At 40.9% G+C, this 16,839-nt stretch overlaps 1 non-coding gene across 1 annotated transcript; it reads left to right on the top strand.

The window, feature by feature from the left end:
• Positions 1–12,019: 12,019 nt before the first annotated feature.
• LOC118606438 lies at positions 12,020–12,123 on the top strand. Its single transcript, XR_004952392.1, has one exon. It is a non-coding gene; the product is annotated as a U6 spliceosomal RNA (small nuclear RNA).
• The last annotated feature ends 4,716 nt before the right edge of the window (positions 12,124–16,839 follow it).

Here is a 16,839-nt window from a genome sequence, read left to right on the forward strand (position 1 = left end):
CACTGTACCCGTTTTTTGCAAGATATTACCTTTGGGGGAAACTGGGTGAAGGGTAAAGGGGATCTCTCTGTATTATTTCTTACAACTACATGTTAATCTACAAGTCATAACGAAAAGTTTAATTTAAAATAAAACCATACCTGTGAGCCCTTTTCAAAGCACTCACAGGAGTTGGGAGACTCATTCAATGGGCTTAGGGTGGGGCCCAAGTGTGTTTTTATTCGCAGCCTCATAAGAGTTAAAAATCACACAATTAAATGATTTCTAAAGTCCCTTCACCTAAAAAATTTAACATGTTCATGTAAAAATATATCATAATCCAAACATCTTATGGATTTGGACTAGAATGTCCCCGTCCAACACTCACAGACAAAACACACACACACACACACACACACACAACATACACACACCCCATGTCTCCCCAGCAAAAAGGAAAATTAGCCCTGAGAAAGAGAATCAGGAAATGAGGTGGGGTTCACCGGAGAGGGAGGCAATCACTCTGTTATGGTCTAAGAAGTTCCAACTCTGGGACTCTCAGCTGAGCACAGCTAATAGCCATGGTAGCAGCGGTAAGATTAGAACCCGGCTTTCTGGCTCTGCCCTAGACAGCTTGCTACGCTCTGGGCAGCGCCCCCCCCCCACACACACACACACACAACCCACACCCCCACCCCTCATACATGTCAGAACAGTTGGAAATGGTTCTAATTACAAGCAGGAAGTTTTTAAGCCTGTGGGTGGAAAGGAATGCCAATTCATGTAATAGCCGTTACCACACACAATAACCCCCCCACCAAGTGTTCTTGGCCCAGTTTTTGAGGGTGACAAATGGTGTCCCCACCAGCACAGATGGGAGTCTTTATCATACAGGCGAGAAACCCCAAGTCTCTGGAGAAGAACAATAGCGGGAAAGGTCTTGGGGAGGACAGTGGTTCTCTGTGTCCCTGGGAGAAACTGGATAGCTGGGCAGGGAAAACGGGAGTGTCCTTCCCCCTTCATAATTAGCCAACTAATTATTTTCTTCTCAATGCTAAGGGATCATCGAAGACTCTTTCAGGGAGAGGAGTAATCGGAGACGTTTCGCTGCTTGGGCCACCCCCGCCTCCCACCCCCTTCCATTCTCACTGGCACGCTGGGCACAGAGCTCCAAGCTTGTGCTCCTGAGCCAGCTAACTTCACAGCTAACTGCTGAACAACGAGGTGGGAGTCTCCAGAGTTCTTGGGCAGGAAGCTGCAGCACTAAACTGAGAGAGGTTTTAATTCTTCCTCCTAGGGTGGCCCCTCGGCCAGAGCGGCAGCCCGACCACAGGGTACTTACTTACTGGTGTGTCCAGCAGCACTGCCAACCGCCAGCAGCAGCATTACACATCACTGCAGGAGGTCGGAAACAGACATCTTTACCTACGAGTGACCAGCTGTCTGACTCTCTGCAAGTCACTGCGCCTCTTTGAGCCTTCCAGATTTTCCGTCTCCATAGAACATTTCCTCACAGTTATTGGGGGTACTAGAGGAAAAACTACCCAGTGCCTGGGCACCGAGTGGGCACTTCACAAATGGCAGCCACAGAGGTGATGGAGATGGTGGACTTCCAACCTCCCAGACCTCACAAGCTTCTTGGTAGGTTCTCTGTGCAACTCAGCTCTTCCCAACGTGGACCTCAAAAGGTGTGACGTACCCAATAGCCATTCACTATCGTGTTACGAAAGAATACACAAGGAACATGGGGAAAGTCTTCCAAAGACTCCTGAGTGATGAGCACAGAGTAGCAAACTGTAAATGCAGCAGGATACCAGTATCGTCACAGACACAAGATAGACTGGAGTGAAATCCAGCAAAACATTAACAATCACTTTCCCTGGGGTTTTTGTTTGCTTGTTTGTTGTTTTTTGATGGGATGATGGGGGTGGGGGTGGAAGGGCCCCCGGGGGTGGTTTTTCCATCTTTACAATTCTAACATATACAAATTTCTACCATGAACATTTAAAACTCATAAAATACTATTCTATGTTTATATGCTCTATAAAATGTTTTCATATTATGTATAATAGAAAAGCTACCTAATTTTAAATATGTCAATATTTTAAAAAAAGAGCCGATTTACTATATCATTCATGCACTCCTCTGGAATTTCTCTAGATGCCGGAGGTCAGGTAGGGGTACAAGGGACCCTGTTCTGAGCCTCAGGAAACTTGATAGTCTAGCAAAAAAGAAAATGAAGATGTTACTGAAGAAGCCCAGGCAAAGAATTCTGGGAATCTCGTGGCACAATGATCATGGAGGGCCGCCCAGAAGAGATGCTATCCAGGCTGGTTTGGGAAGAATGGATTGTAAGATGGAGACATGTGGTGCTATTTCACCTGACTGTACCCAAAACTAAGACACCAGTTGGGGCAGGAAAAGATATAGGCCTCCTGCTCCCTAACTTTCTACCACCTGGACATGGCACAGAAAAGGGTCCCTTTCCAGGCCTCACGCAGAATCATAGGACCATGGCATGCTGGAGGCAGAAAGCTCACTTAGAGTTCATGGACACTGAGGCCCAGCGAGGGGAAAGGTTTTTCCACCAAGGTCTCTTGATTTTCCACCCAGGGAACCAGGTAGCCTCACATGTAAGGGCAGACTCAGCTTCGGATACCGTTGTCATGCAGGATGCGTTTTTCAGGAGGAAATGACAACCGCAGCACCACAACCCCATGAAACCGCTCTGGATGCCACTATTTCTTTCTTCCTGATTGTCCTCCACATCCACCAACAATGATATACTGTGATACAAATCGCTACAGAGGTCTTGTAAATGAACCTTCATCTGCCTCGGGTCCTGTACCTTGGAACTCAAGACTCTGATCATGAGTTAGCCTGACCTATCATCCAAATTCATCCTAAGAAAACTAGCAATGGCTTCTACCTGCATCTCCCTCACACATGTAAGAGAGTGTCCTCTCTTCCTAGCATACCCAACGGTGCCCTCTCTTGGCATAACCAAGAACATAATGGTTAAGGCCAAGGCTTTGTAGCCGGACAAACCTGGGTTCAAGTCCCTGATCTACTTCTTTGCTAGCTGTCTGACCTTGGGTAAATTACATAATTTTTCTGTGCCCTCTTTTTCTAATCTATAAAATAACTGTACATAACCCATAGAGTTGTTATAAGGATCAGATTAAATAATGCACAAGAAGTGTTTAGCACTATACTGTAAATTCAGGTCACTGGACTGTGAGTATCAGGAGGACAGACGGGCTGAGTCTGCCTTGTTCACCCTGAATCCCCAGGACCTAACAGAGGCTTGATGAAATTTGATGAATAAATGATGAGTGAAGGACTGAGTATGCTAGCTCAAATTAAAGCATCGATGTTATAATAATTATATCCGACAGTGTCCTCTACTTCCACATCCAAAAATAATAACATATTAAGAAGAGAAAACCACCCAGGAGCTGATCTCACAGGTTTTCACTAAAAAATTGCCAACAGTGGAAAGCAGGGTCTTGTGCTTCCAGCAAAATGCAGTACTAAATATTCTTTAATTTAAACCCTCCAACCAAAAAACAACCAAATACACCAGCTAGGAAAAAAAAAAACTTTAATTGCATCAATTAACTCTCAAAACATAAGGCACATTCACACCAAAAACTAACTGAATACTTGTTAATGATACTCTGAAGCTACACAAAGTACAGACCAAAGATAAAACCCAGAGCCCACCCTAGGTGGGGATTTTAAGAGAACATAAAACCAAGACCCCAAAAGTTACACATTGGTGTCAAAGTGAGCTAGAACTCTCTACTCCCTGGGGACTACAAAGCAAATTGCTTATACTCAACATTGACAATGAGTAGAAGGGGGAAAAAAACTCTCTCTCAGAATTTGTAGCTGCAAGCCAACTCTAATAAGAGGATTTGTAGCCTAAATTCACTCACTTGGGTGGTCCAAAAATACCAAGCCAAGAATTTACTTTAAAGAAGTCTCAAGCCAGTAATGACCACAGACTCCTGGCAGAAGTCAGTGCAAATCTCCTCTGTAGGAATCACCTTCAGTACAGTCTCAAAGATTACCCAAAGATAAAACTCTGATATATGAGCTCACAGTCACAATCACAAAACACACAAGGAAATGAGGCATCATAAATAAGCATCAGTAGAAACAACAGATAGTAGATTTAGACCCACACAGACCTCAAACACTTGAATTATCAGACATAGAATTTAAAACATATTCATTTTAACATATTTAATGACATTTTTAAAAAGGTATTGAAAAAATAAGAGTGAGTGTCTATAAAAGTGACTTCTGGATCTAAAAAAGAACTTTTAGAAATGAAAAATATAATGACTGAAATGTAAAAATCAGTAGATGAGCTTAACAGCAAATTAAACACAGTTGAAAAAGAATGAAATGGAAATTACAGAGGTGAAAAATATCAAAGAGAGATTAAGATACATAAAGATTAGTGTGAAAAGTTGTAACTTACACCTACTCATGGTTACAGAAGGCAAACAGGGAAAGAATGGGGCAGAGGCCATATTTGAAGAAATTGTCATTGAGCCAGTCATTATATCCAAGAAATTTCCATAAACAATGAAAATAAATAGCCACAGATTTAAGAATTTAAAGAAGCCCAAGCAGGGTAAATAAAAAGAAATTAACACCTAAGAGTGTTACTAGATTTAGCAAATAAAAATACAAGACTCTTACTTGAGTTCGAATTTCAGAAAAACAGTAATTTTTTTTAGTATAAGTATGTTCCATGTACTATTTGGAACATACTTATACTAAAAATATATTTGTTGTTTATCTGAAATTTAAATTAAACTGAGCATCCTATATTTTTGGCAACTCTAACACCTAGACACATTATAATAAAACTGCAAAACACCAGAGAAAAAGACAAATTCATAAAAACAGCCAAAGAAAACAAATAGATGGTTTCTGAGTCAATGACAATTAGACTGACAGCTGACTTCTCGACAGCAACACGAGACGCCAAAAGTCAGTGGAATAATACCTTCCGTGTGTTGGAAAAACATAACTAGTCTCTATATAGAGAGAAAATATCCTTTAAAATGAGACTAAAATAAAGACATTTTCAAACAAAAACTAAACAAGTTTGCCATACGCAGATCCTCATTTTTTAAAAATGCTAATGGACTCCTTCAGGCACAAGAAAAGTAATCCCAGATAGAAGATCACAGAAGCAAGAAAGAATGAAAAGCAAGGAAAATGGTGACTATATGGATAAATATAAGCAACATAGATTGACCAAACCATTAATACTATGTGGGATTAAAAAATCAAAGTAGAGTTAAAATACGTCACAATGATAGAATGGAAAAGAGAGATGGAGTTTTAATTTTCCCTTGGAGAAAAAGGATAATGGCAACCAATCTTCAAATTTGACTAAGAAAGTTGACAAATGTTGATGTTTCTAAAGTAATGACTAAAATAATAGCAATAAAGTATATAACTTTCAAACAGATGATTAGGATAAAATGGGAAAGATAATCAATCCCTCCAAAATGCCAAGGGAAAAAACAAAAAAACAAAACAGAAAAGGCAAAAGAAACAGAAAGAAAAAAAAAATCCAACTTCAGTTCCTTGTGGTTCTAAGACTAAGAGCCTCTTTTCCTTTCTAGCTGTCAGCTTAGGACCATTTTCCACATTCCTTGTCTCATATTCCCTTCCTCTGTGTTCAAAACCATCAGCAGCAGGCAAAGTCTCTCACACTTTGAATTTCTCATTTTTTTCTTCCATCTCATCTCTCTGTGACTTGGCCAATAAAGGTTCTCCACTTTTAAGGACTTATGTGATTAGATTTGGCCCACATGGAAAAATCTATACCTCTCTTACCATTTTAAGATCCCTTAATCATATCTCCAAAGTCTCTTTTGCCATATAAGGTAATATGTTCACAGGTCCCAGAGATTAGAGCATGGACGTCTTTGGGAGACCATTATTTGGCCTAAAGAGGAATACTCTGTAATTGTTCTGAACCCTTCAAAAATGTCAATGTTATAAAAGTGTTTTTAAGGCTAGTGAATTGTAGATTTGAAAAGAGCAAAAAAACAGGACGACTAAATTTTAGTAGCACAATGTGCAATATTTTATTGAACTCTGGGCTTCAAAGAGACAAAACAACTATAAAGCTCATTATTGTGGTAATAGAAATATTTGGATATGGACTATATATTAGATAATTGTATTTTATCAATGTTAAATTTCCCAAGTGTGATCATTGTATTGTGATTATGTAAGAGAATGTCCTTCTTGAGAAATATGTGCGTAATGGTTTCAAGGTAAAGTTGAAACCATTTTCACTAATTTACACTAAAATTATTCTGAAAAAAATGATGAGAGAAAGAACATAGATGTAGCAAATGTTAATATTTGGTGAATATAGGTAAAATATGAATAAGCATTCATTGCATTATTCTTACAACTTTTGACAGGTTAGAAATTTTTAAGAATCAAAAGTTGTGATAAAATTAATGCTAAGAGAAACAAGATTAACAAAAATAATCTGGCAAAACTAATAAAAAAAGAAATAAACAACAATAAATAATGAAAAAGAGGATGTAACTACAGATGCTGTGGGATATAAAGAGATAATAAGCAGATATTATAAACAATTAGATGCTAAGAAATTTTAAAGCTAGTCGAATTGGACAAATTCTCAAAAAAAAAGTATAAGTTACCAGAATTGATTCAGAAAGAAATAGAAACTCTGAATAATCCTAAAATTTTTAAAGAATTTTCCTTCAATAAAAGCCTTCCCATGAAGAAAAAGGTCGACACAGCTGGTTTTATCAGCAAATATATGGAATAAATATTTTCAAGTTTATACGAACTACTCCAGGGTAATGAAAAGTAAAGAACACTCCCAAACTCATTTTATTCTGCATAACCTCGATCCTATAACCTACTAAGGAGAACATGAGAAAGAAAAATTACATGCCAGTCTCACTCATGAACATATATGAAAAATCCTAAATAAAATACTAGCAAACGCAATCCAACAATGCATAATTTAAAAAGGTCTTAAGTACATCAGAACCATATTGTATTTATTTCAGGACTTCAAGATTTGTGTAACATTAAAAATTACTTAATATGCCAGATTAAAGAAGAAAATTAATATGTTTGCTTCATAGTTCAGAAAAAGTCATTCGGTATAATTCAACATTCATTCATGATTTTCTTTCAAAAGTTAGTAAACTATAAGAAAAAGAGAAATCTTGCAATCTGTTAAAGAGTATCTGGGAGAGAAAGAAAATGAGAAAGAGAAGAAATAAATCTACCTTACTTCAAACATCGTACTCAAGGGTGAAACATTGAAAGCATTTTCTTTAAGATCACAAACTGGATAGGGTTTTATTATCACCCCTCTAATCCTCACTCTACTGAAGTTCCTGGCCAATGTATTTATGCAATAAAAAGGAATAAAAGGTATCCAAACTAGAATGCCAGTATCACATACAGAAATAAAAAATGTAATGTCTATTATTAGAATTAATAAAAGAATATTAAGAATAATCACTGACTACATAATCAATCTATAAGATTCAATTGCATTTCTAAATACCAGCAACAAAATTTAAGAATGTAAGTTTTAAAATGCAATACAAAATTTGCAATTAAAGTTTTGCATCAAAAAATTAAAATTAAATTTTTGGTGCTAAAATTAACATAAAACATTTAAGGTACCAAAGACTAAATTAAACAAAAATCGCACAAGGCCTTTGTAGAGAAATAAAGAATATCTAAATAAATAGAGAGAAATACCATGGAAAGACACAATAAAAAATATATATATCAGTTTTCCCTCAATTGATCAAACCCTCAGTAGAATTCTTTTTGTGGAACATACAGGCTGATTCTAAAATATACGCAGAAGTACAAAACACAAAGACACTTCAAAAGAAGAACGAAATGAGGGCATGGTTTTAAAGATATCAAAAATTGTTTCAAAGCTATTCATTACTAAGATGATGAATTATTGACATGGGAATAGACAAAATGATCGATGGAAAGAATAGAGAGCCTCAAAATAGACACACACATATACCAACATGAGTTATGACCAACTTGGCATCGTAGATCAATGAGAAAAGGACAGACTCTTTAATAATTGCTGCTGGGACACTTGGTTATATATATTGGAGAGGGAATGAAATTAAATCTTTACTTCACACCATACACTGAAATCGGTCCCAAGTAGATTAAAGACATAAAGGATAAGAATGGTAAATTTAATTACATTAAAATAAGAACTTCTTTCATCAAAGGTCATCGTAAAGAGAGTGAGCAAACAAGCCACAAACTAAGAAAAGATATTTGCATCCATAGGCAAAATAAAGAACTTCTACAAATCAAGAAGTAAAAGACAAACCAATTCAATAGACAGATTTAAAGCAAGCACTTCACAGAAGAGGAAACCAAATGAGTAATAAACATGCAAAAATATCCAGCCTCATTAGTATTCAAGAAATGCAAATAAAATTACAATGTGCTACCAAATTTGCAAACCCAAAAAGCCAAATCATATTAAGTATAATCAAAGATCGTGAGACAGTACAAGGTTGAACAAAGGTGATCATAGGATACCTCTGTTTGATTCCTGATCTTAAAGAGAACACATATGCACTGGTGGGAATGTAAATTGGTATAAGCCCTTTGAAAAACAATGCTGCTTATACGGAAAATTCACAACGTGCCTTCTCTACGAAGCAGCAATCCTACTCCTAAGTACCTACTCTAAGAAACTCTTGTTCCTGGGCCACAGAAGATGGACAAAATGCTCATAGCAGCATTTTGCTAGCACTCGTGATAGCAAAATATGAAAACGACCAGAGAGTCGGTAGAACAGGTAAATAAACTGCAAGATAGCCATACAGCGAAGCAAATAAATGAATTACAACTACATGCAGCCACACAGCTGTAGCTCAGGAACAAAATGCAGAATACGAAAAGCAAAGTCACAAAAGAATACAAGATTCCATTTTCATAAAGTTCGAAAATGCAAAAGCACACAATGTTTATTCTCAGAAACACATTCTTCTAGCCAAACCACCTCTGAGGAGTGAGTTTAGGGGAAGAGATTGAGAGGGTGGCACACAGAGGACTTCAAAATGAATGGTATAGTTTTGTTTTGTTTTTAACTGGGTGTTAGGTAATGGGAGGGAGAAAGGAAGCAATGTTAGTTCATTAAACGGGAGTTCTGCAAGTCAGTCCTCATTGAAAAGAGGGAAGAGGGGTCACACGTTCTCTTCACTGAGAGTACTGGGAGAGAGATGAGGAAAATTAGGAGAGACGTGCAAAGAAGTTAAGAGAGACAGGACAGACTGGGACAATGGAAAGTGTAGAGGCCAGTTTGCGGGAAAGTGGGAAAAGGAAAAATCAACATAAATTATTTATTAGGGTCTTTAATATCAACTCAATCTCTAATGATTCCGGGAGAGAGGTATTATACCCATTTTGCAGATGAGGCAACTGACGCCTGCAGACTGCTTTGCTGACTCCTCTTCCAGCTCTCAAATGCCCCAAGGCTAAGAGATCTCTGAGATCTCTTTTCCACCTATACTCATTTCTGGGTGATTTCATCCAATCCACAGCTCTAAATGTCGTCTGTCCACTGATGACGTTCACATTGATAGCTCTAACCAGAGCTCTCCTGAGAACTGCTGTCTGGTAGTCTTCGCAGCCTGCTCAATTTCTACACTTAGATATCAAATCAGCCTCTCAAATCTCATGTGTCCAAATGAGAACATTTGCTTTTTCTCAGATTAAGAGAGGGCTTCTCTGAGTCTTCCCCATCTCAGCAAATGGCAGCATCCATTTGTTCAGACCTCAGGTCAAAATTCTTCAGCAATCCTTGATTCCTGTCTTCCTTCATGTTCCACATTTAATCCAGGAACAAATTCTGCGAGCTCTTCTTTCCACATAAATCTTGAATCCAGCCACTCCTCATCTTTCACCATATTCTCCGTGGTTGAAGGCCCCGTGACTTCTCACCTGGACAATTACACACAACGAATCTTTTAGTGTCCACTCTTAACCCTTTTCCATCCGTTCTCCAACCAGCAACTGGCACAATCCCTTAGTGCATAGGCCATCTAGATGGTAGTTACAAGGATATATTGTTCACTTTACAGTAGAGATTCACAGTAGGGATTCACTGAACTTAGGGCATATTTGTGCACTGTTTAGTATGGATTTTATGCTTTAATAAAAAGTTCCCTTGAGTTTCCTCCTCCTCTTCCTCTCCCTCTTCCCTTTTCTTCCCTTCCCTTTCTGAACAACTTAGTTCGGAACAAGAGTCACTAAGTGAGGCAGAGCCAGGCAAGGGCAGACATGGAGAACAATAACAGGTAAGAAGAGTAGCCTGGAGTGGGGTGGCAGAGCCCGAGTGGGATGAGGACATCCACCCCAGGTGGCAACCCTGAACAGGTGCTGAAGCCTCAGCAAGGTGAGAGAGTCTGTCACACAGGGGTGGGGATGGGCTAGCACTGGAGTGTTAGACACCAATTGAGTAAAGAGGACATTTCCACAGACGTGTGGCTAGGGACAAAGTGGTAGAGTGAGGAGGATGTCTCAGCAGCAGGGCAGTCCTGAGAAGGGTGAGATAAATAAAAATGTAATGAGATGCATGGGAGCACCAGCTACCACCTCCACCTGAAACAGCAGTCACACCTAAGGCCCAGATCTCGGTTTCTAAATACAGATACATTCCCCACCAAAAAGAACCAGAGATCCTTGGAGAAGTGACCTGTTCAGGGCTGGGGCAGGAAAAGCATAAGATGAGCCTGGAGCATCTTGTTGTGCCAGCAAGTGGAAACACTCAAAGATAGATGAAAGCATGTTATGGGGACCGAGAGTAGACTGAAAAGGCTCCCACTGGCTAAATCAGAAGCAAGTTGGGTATCAAAATAAATAACCTCATTAAAATTACATCAACTGGCCGAAAAATCACATGATCTTATCAATAGATGCAGAGAAAGCATTTGTCAAAATCCAACACTCAATCCCAATAAAAGCTCTCAACAAACTAGAAATAGAAAGAAACCTCCTCAACTTGATAAAGCACATCTATGAAAAAAAAAAAAAAACCACAGCCAACCAATGTACTATATACTTGAAACTGGTAATAAAATTAAATTAAAAAAAAAAAAAACCCAGAGCTAACATCATACTTAATGGTGAGAAACTTTCCCACTAAGATCACCTAGGTATAAGGTAAGCATGTCTCCCTCACAACAGGTTTTCAACATCATACTGGGAGTACTAGTCAATGCAATAAGACAAGGAAAGGAAATAAGAAGCTTAAAGATTGGGAAGGAAGAGATGAAACTGTCTTTGTTCACAAACGACATGATCGTCTTTGTAGAAAATCCAAAAGAATCAACAACCCAGACACAGGAATATTATTCAACACTAAAAAAGATATGAGCTATCAAGCAAGCCATGGCCTCTCCTCCCTGGCCTTTGAGCACCTTCATCCTCTCAGAAGCCTCTGGCATGATGAGTTTCTAGAGGACATTTTCTGAGCTTCTCAATGCATATGCAAGCATGTAGGTATTACAAATGTGTCTGTACATGTGTATGATAGCATTAATATCGACTGCTCTGCCCCTTACTTTAAAATAAGAAAAATAAAACACTTTTATTTTGGAATAGTTTTATATTTACAGAAAAGTCACACACAAGGATAATACCAATAGTTCCTATGCACCCTTCACCTGGTTTCATTAACATCTGACATTAGTACGGTCCATTTTTCATACTACTGTTAATTAAACTCTATAGTTTATTCTAATTTCACTAGTTTTCCTCTAATGTCTATTTTCTGTTCTGACCTGCCGTCCAAGAAACCGCATTTTGTAAAGTGATCATGTCTCCTTGACCTCCTCTAGTCTGTGGCAATTACTTAGACTTTCTTGTTTTTGATGACCTTGATGGTCTGGAGGGGTCCTGGCGAGGACAGAGACGGGAGGGCACTGCATAGCTTTTTACACTTTTTGAATTCTGAATACAAATGGTTAAAAATCGAAAATTGGAACAATATAGAGAAGATTAGCATGGCTCCCGCGTAAGGATGGAGGGCAAATTTGTGAAGGGTTCCATAGTGTTTAATGGGTATAGAGTTTTAGTTTTACAAAAGAATTAATGTATAACATGATAAATAGCATACACTTAAAAATGGTTAAGGTGACAAATTTAATGTTATGTGTTTTTTACCACAATAAAAAAAAAATGCACTGAAGCAAAAGGAACCAAATGTTGATATCTGTTCAGAGATGGGTACCCAGTTTATCTGAATAATTATGTTCTGTAATTTTCTGCATATTAGAAAAATTAAAATCTCAGGCAAAGGATCCTATACGTGCAAAGGCCCTGAGGCAGGATGAAACATAGCCAATGTGGGTTGGAGAGCAAGGAGCACAGGACAAGGTGGCACAGGATGAGAGAAGTAGGTGGGGATTTGATTACAGAAGACAACGCCCTTCCCACACATTCCAGACGCTCCCATCCCTACCAGCCCCCAAGCCATTCCTTCCCCAGGCACTACCAGGGCTTCTGAGTTGACTCCCAAATCACCAGTGCCAGCGGCTGCCCAGGCCCTGCTGTATCCTGACTATGACAAGCTCATTGTTCCCCTTCTCCTGAAGGTGGCTTTTCCCACAAGAGGCAGTTCCGAGCTGACAGGTTTCTGTGGGTGGATGCCCCAGGGCAGGGTTCACAAAGACACCACTGTGTGGAGCACCATCCTGGCCCCGGAGAGCAGGCTCCCCACCTGATCCTTCAGCCTCCACATCAAAGAGGAGAGATCAAAGCTCCTGCAGCTGCCCCACAGCACACAGCCCAGCCCTGGTCCTGAGGTGGCTCTCTTGTGGCACATTTCACTCTCTGGAGGTGAGGAGGGAGGTGGAAGCCAGACCCTGGCAGTGGCTGGTAAGCGCTCATTGGATGCCAGCAGGAGAAGCAGCAAGCCATGGGGCAGCAGCATCTCCCATGTGCACGGCACTTCACAGTGCACAGTGGACCACAAGGAAGGCAGAGCAGGTATCAGTATGCCTGTGACAGGTAAGGAAATGGAATCAGGGTGTGTTGAGGTCACACAGCTGGCCAGAGGGCCCAGATCTTCAAACTCCCTGTCCTGTGCTCCTCCCAGAAGCACAAGGAGGCTTCCACCCCAGGAGTGGCAGTCTGGCTAATGAAGACACCGGGGCCCAAGCCTCCCAGATACACCAATTAGTAGCTGGACTCTTTGGGCATATGGTGGTCTCCTGACCTCGACCTCCCAAGGGTGCCTAGTACAATGTCTGGCACATTCAACAGACAGCAGCTCTTCTTACTGTGATGCCCTAGAAACGACCCACCAGAGAGCTGTTACTTAATAGCCAACACCTACGCCAAGCGGCATTGCACAGGCCGGCACAGGCTGAGGAGACGTGAGGGCAGAGCACCCTCTAGGTAGGCCCAGTTGTGGCGAGTGGGCCAGGCCCTCAGGCCCACCCCCAGGCTCACTAGGTCTGCTGTGATTAAATGCAATCAGGGCCACAGAGGAGGCTGTGGGAGGCGAGAGACACTGATCATAAAGCCCCTTGTTACTCTGGGTGAATCACTTTCTGAGTCTCATGCTTTTTTCATCAGCAAAATGAAGAACCTGGGCTTCATGAAATCAAAGGTCCCTTCCAAACTCAAGTCCTATAAATGTATTTTATTTCCAAATTCCTCCTATAATAGATAGGTACATAGAGATAGATTGATGTGTGAGGGGATGAATGATGAGATGGATGGATGGATGGATGGATGGATGGATGGATGGATGGATGGATGGATGATAGATTTTTTAAAAAACTGGTTAGTAAATATCCTCTTTTAAGGCTGATCTCGGAAGGAAGGAAGGAAGGAAGGAAGGAAGGAAGGAAGGAAGGAAGGAAGGAAGGAAGGAAGGAAGGAAGGAAGGAAGGAAGGGAGAGAGGGCAGAGGAGAAGGAGGGAGGTCAGTTGGTTGTCATCTGGGGCATCCAAGGACCAGCTGCTGAAAGGTAAGACCGGCAGGGCTTCCTGTGGCACTGGTGCTCCAGGAACCAGGATAAGGCTCAGAGACTCGGAACTCAAAAATGAATAGAGGCCCCAGAAGGAAAAGCTGTCTCTTGCCCCCTCCCCACCAGGGCAAGGCCCTCCCTGTGACTCTGAGAACCGGTCTTATTCTGTGTTTGGACTGGAATCTGTTAGAAGCCCCTCTTATTACAACCAGGCCCATGGGAGAAAGTTAGACCTAGATGGACAGTCAGGAGCTTTCTCATTAACCCAAGAGACTATTCAGCTTATAAGATGCAGTATAAGACTAGTGAAACACAATATGATTTTAATGAATTAAATACTCTACAGATTAAAACGAATAGTAGAATATCTGCATGTCATTATTTAACTTCTGCTGTGAACCACCAACCTGAATATCTAACTCCCTCCTGGGCACCTGAGTAACAACAGGCATCTCAGACTTGTCTAAAACTCATCTCCCACAGCCTTTCCAGCTCAGCGAGTGGCCACTCTGTTCTTCCACATAATGAGACTAAAACTTTGAAATCTTCCTTGGCCCTTTTTTTAGTCCCACTTACTAGCAAGTACAATGGTTAATTTTATGTGTCAACTTGACCAGCTGCAGGGTGCCCAGATTAAATGGTATTTCTGGACGGGTATGTGAAGATGTTTCCTCCCCAAAGTGGCTGGGAAGCATGCAATCTGTCGAGGGCCTGAATAGAATAAATGGCAGAGGAAGGAGGAATTTGCCCCTTTTTTCCTGCCTCTCTGTTTGAGCTGGGATATCATATCTCATCTTCTCCTGCCCTCAGCTTGGGATTCACATCCTTGAATGCCCTGGTTCTCAGGCTTTCAAACTTAACCGAATTACAGCACCAGCTTTCCTGGTGTCCAGTTTGCAGACAGCAGACCGTGGGAATTCTCAGCCTTCATAATCACAAGAGCCAATTCCTCATAATAAATCTTTGTGTGTGTGTATGTGTGGAGAGACAGAGAGAGAGAGAGGGAGAGAGAGAGAGAGAGACCTATTGGTTCTGTTTCTCTGGAGAACCCTTACTAATATAGCAAGTCTGGCTGGTTTCACCTTTGCACAATAGCTAACACACATCAGACATGCTATGAGCCAGGCACTGTTCTAAACACTTGCCACATTAAGTCATTTAACCTTTACAGTACCTCTATGAAGTAGGCACTCTTAATCCCATTTTACAGATGGAGACATACTGGGTGATTCCACAGCTATGAAGCACAAGAACAGACAAAACTAATCTATGGTGATACAAGGCAGAATAATGGTTACCTCTAAGAGGAGCCATTGATGGGAGAGGGCATGCGGGAGCCTTCTAGGGTGTTGGAAATATTTTATATTTTGATCTGAATAGTAGTTATGTGGATAAATATGCAACAATTCATTGAGATGTGTGCACATCACAGTGCACATGTTTATATCTCAATTTTTTTTTTTTTTAAATCAAAGCGTCAAGAGGAAAAGGGGCCATGGCACATTCACCACATGGGCCTCTCTAATCAGGGGGTGGGAATTTTTTCCAAAGGCTCCAGCAGCTTTTCCCAAATGTCTCTTGGGCCAGAACTGGGTCACATGCGCACCCCCAGTATCCATCACCAGCCAATGGAGATAGAAGTTCCATGAATGGCCGAGACTAATCATGATCCAGCCCCTGGAGCTGGGCACTCTATTCCTGGAACAAAACAAGGATTCAGTTACAAAAGAAGATACGCCGGGGCTGTTGGATGGGCAGCCAACAGTATCTGCCACAACTGCAGACAGCTCCAAGGAGAAGTAAAAAATAATCCAGGTAGAGATCATAGAAGTGAAAAATAACCTACTGCTCACTGGGCACTCCCACGAGCATGTGTTATGCAAATCACTTACATGGGGTTCTCCTGCCTCTTAGAGATGGCAGCAAGTGAAGAAGGATGCGCAAAAACGATGAAGGGAAAAGGTCCAAAAATTATTGCCAGAAACCAGTTATATTCAGGGTTATAGGATAAAAAGGTGGGTGGATGGATGGATGGATGAATTCATCTTAAGGAACTGGCTCACACAAGCATCGGGGCGGACAGCAGGCTGGGATCTTCCAACAGGCTGGAAACTCAGGCAGGAGTTGATGTGACAGACTCGGGGCAGAATTTCTTCTCTGGGAAACCTCAGTTTTTGCCCTTAAGGCTTTCAATTGATTGGATGATGCCCACCCACACCATCAAGGGTAATCTTTACCTAAAGGCAGCTGATTATAGATGTTAACCACATCTACGAAATCCCCTCACTGCAACATCTAGGTCAGCGTTTGATTAAATCACTGGGTACTATAGCCTAGTCAAGCTGACACATAACACTGACGATCGACCTCACCTGTGCTTTCTTTACTCTCTCACATCTTACCGATCCACCCCACTGCAACTCCCCCATCCCTATCTGAGCTCAGATAGCCCCAGAAATTAACCTCCAGACAGTGGTATTTCCATGGTCAAGGTCTCCAGTGGCCTCACCCAGTGGGGTTCCACATAAGGCTCTGAGCAGAACAAAAACAGAAAGGTGTTATGGTCAGGAACCTGGAACAAGAGACCCAGACTTGGCTAAATTAGCCACAGAAACCTGAAAAAGAAAAGAAAAAACCTGCTCCCAGATCAGCTGACCTTCCTCTGGGTTCTTGGTGTTTTCTGCTCCATGGATTCCTTGGTATTCGCTGTCTCTCATAAACATATTTCTGTGATACATACTGTAAATCTGCTTCATTTGAAATTCACAGCTAATGACCTATTCCCTCGCATTCAG

The sequence above is a fragment of the Rousettus aegyptiacus genome, unplaced genomic scaffold, assembly GCF_014176215.1.
Source record: "Rousettus aegyptiacus isolate mRouAeg1 unplaced genomic scaffold, mRouAeg1.p scaffold_m13_p_1, whole genome shotgun sequence".
NCBI classification, from domain to species: domain Eukaryota; kingdom Metazoa; phylum Chordata; class Mammalia; order Chiroptera; family Pteropodidae; genus Rousettus; species Rousettus aegyptiacus.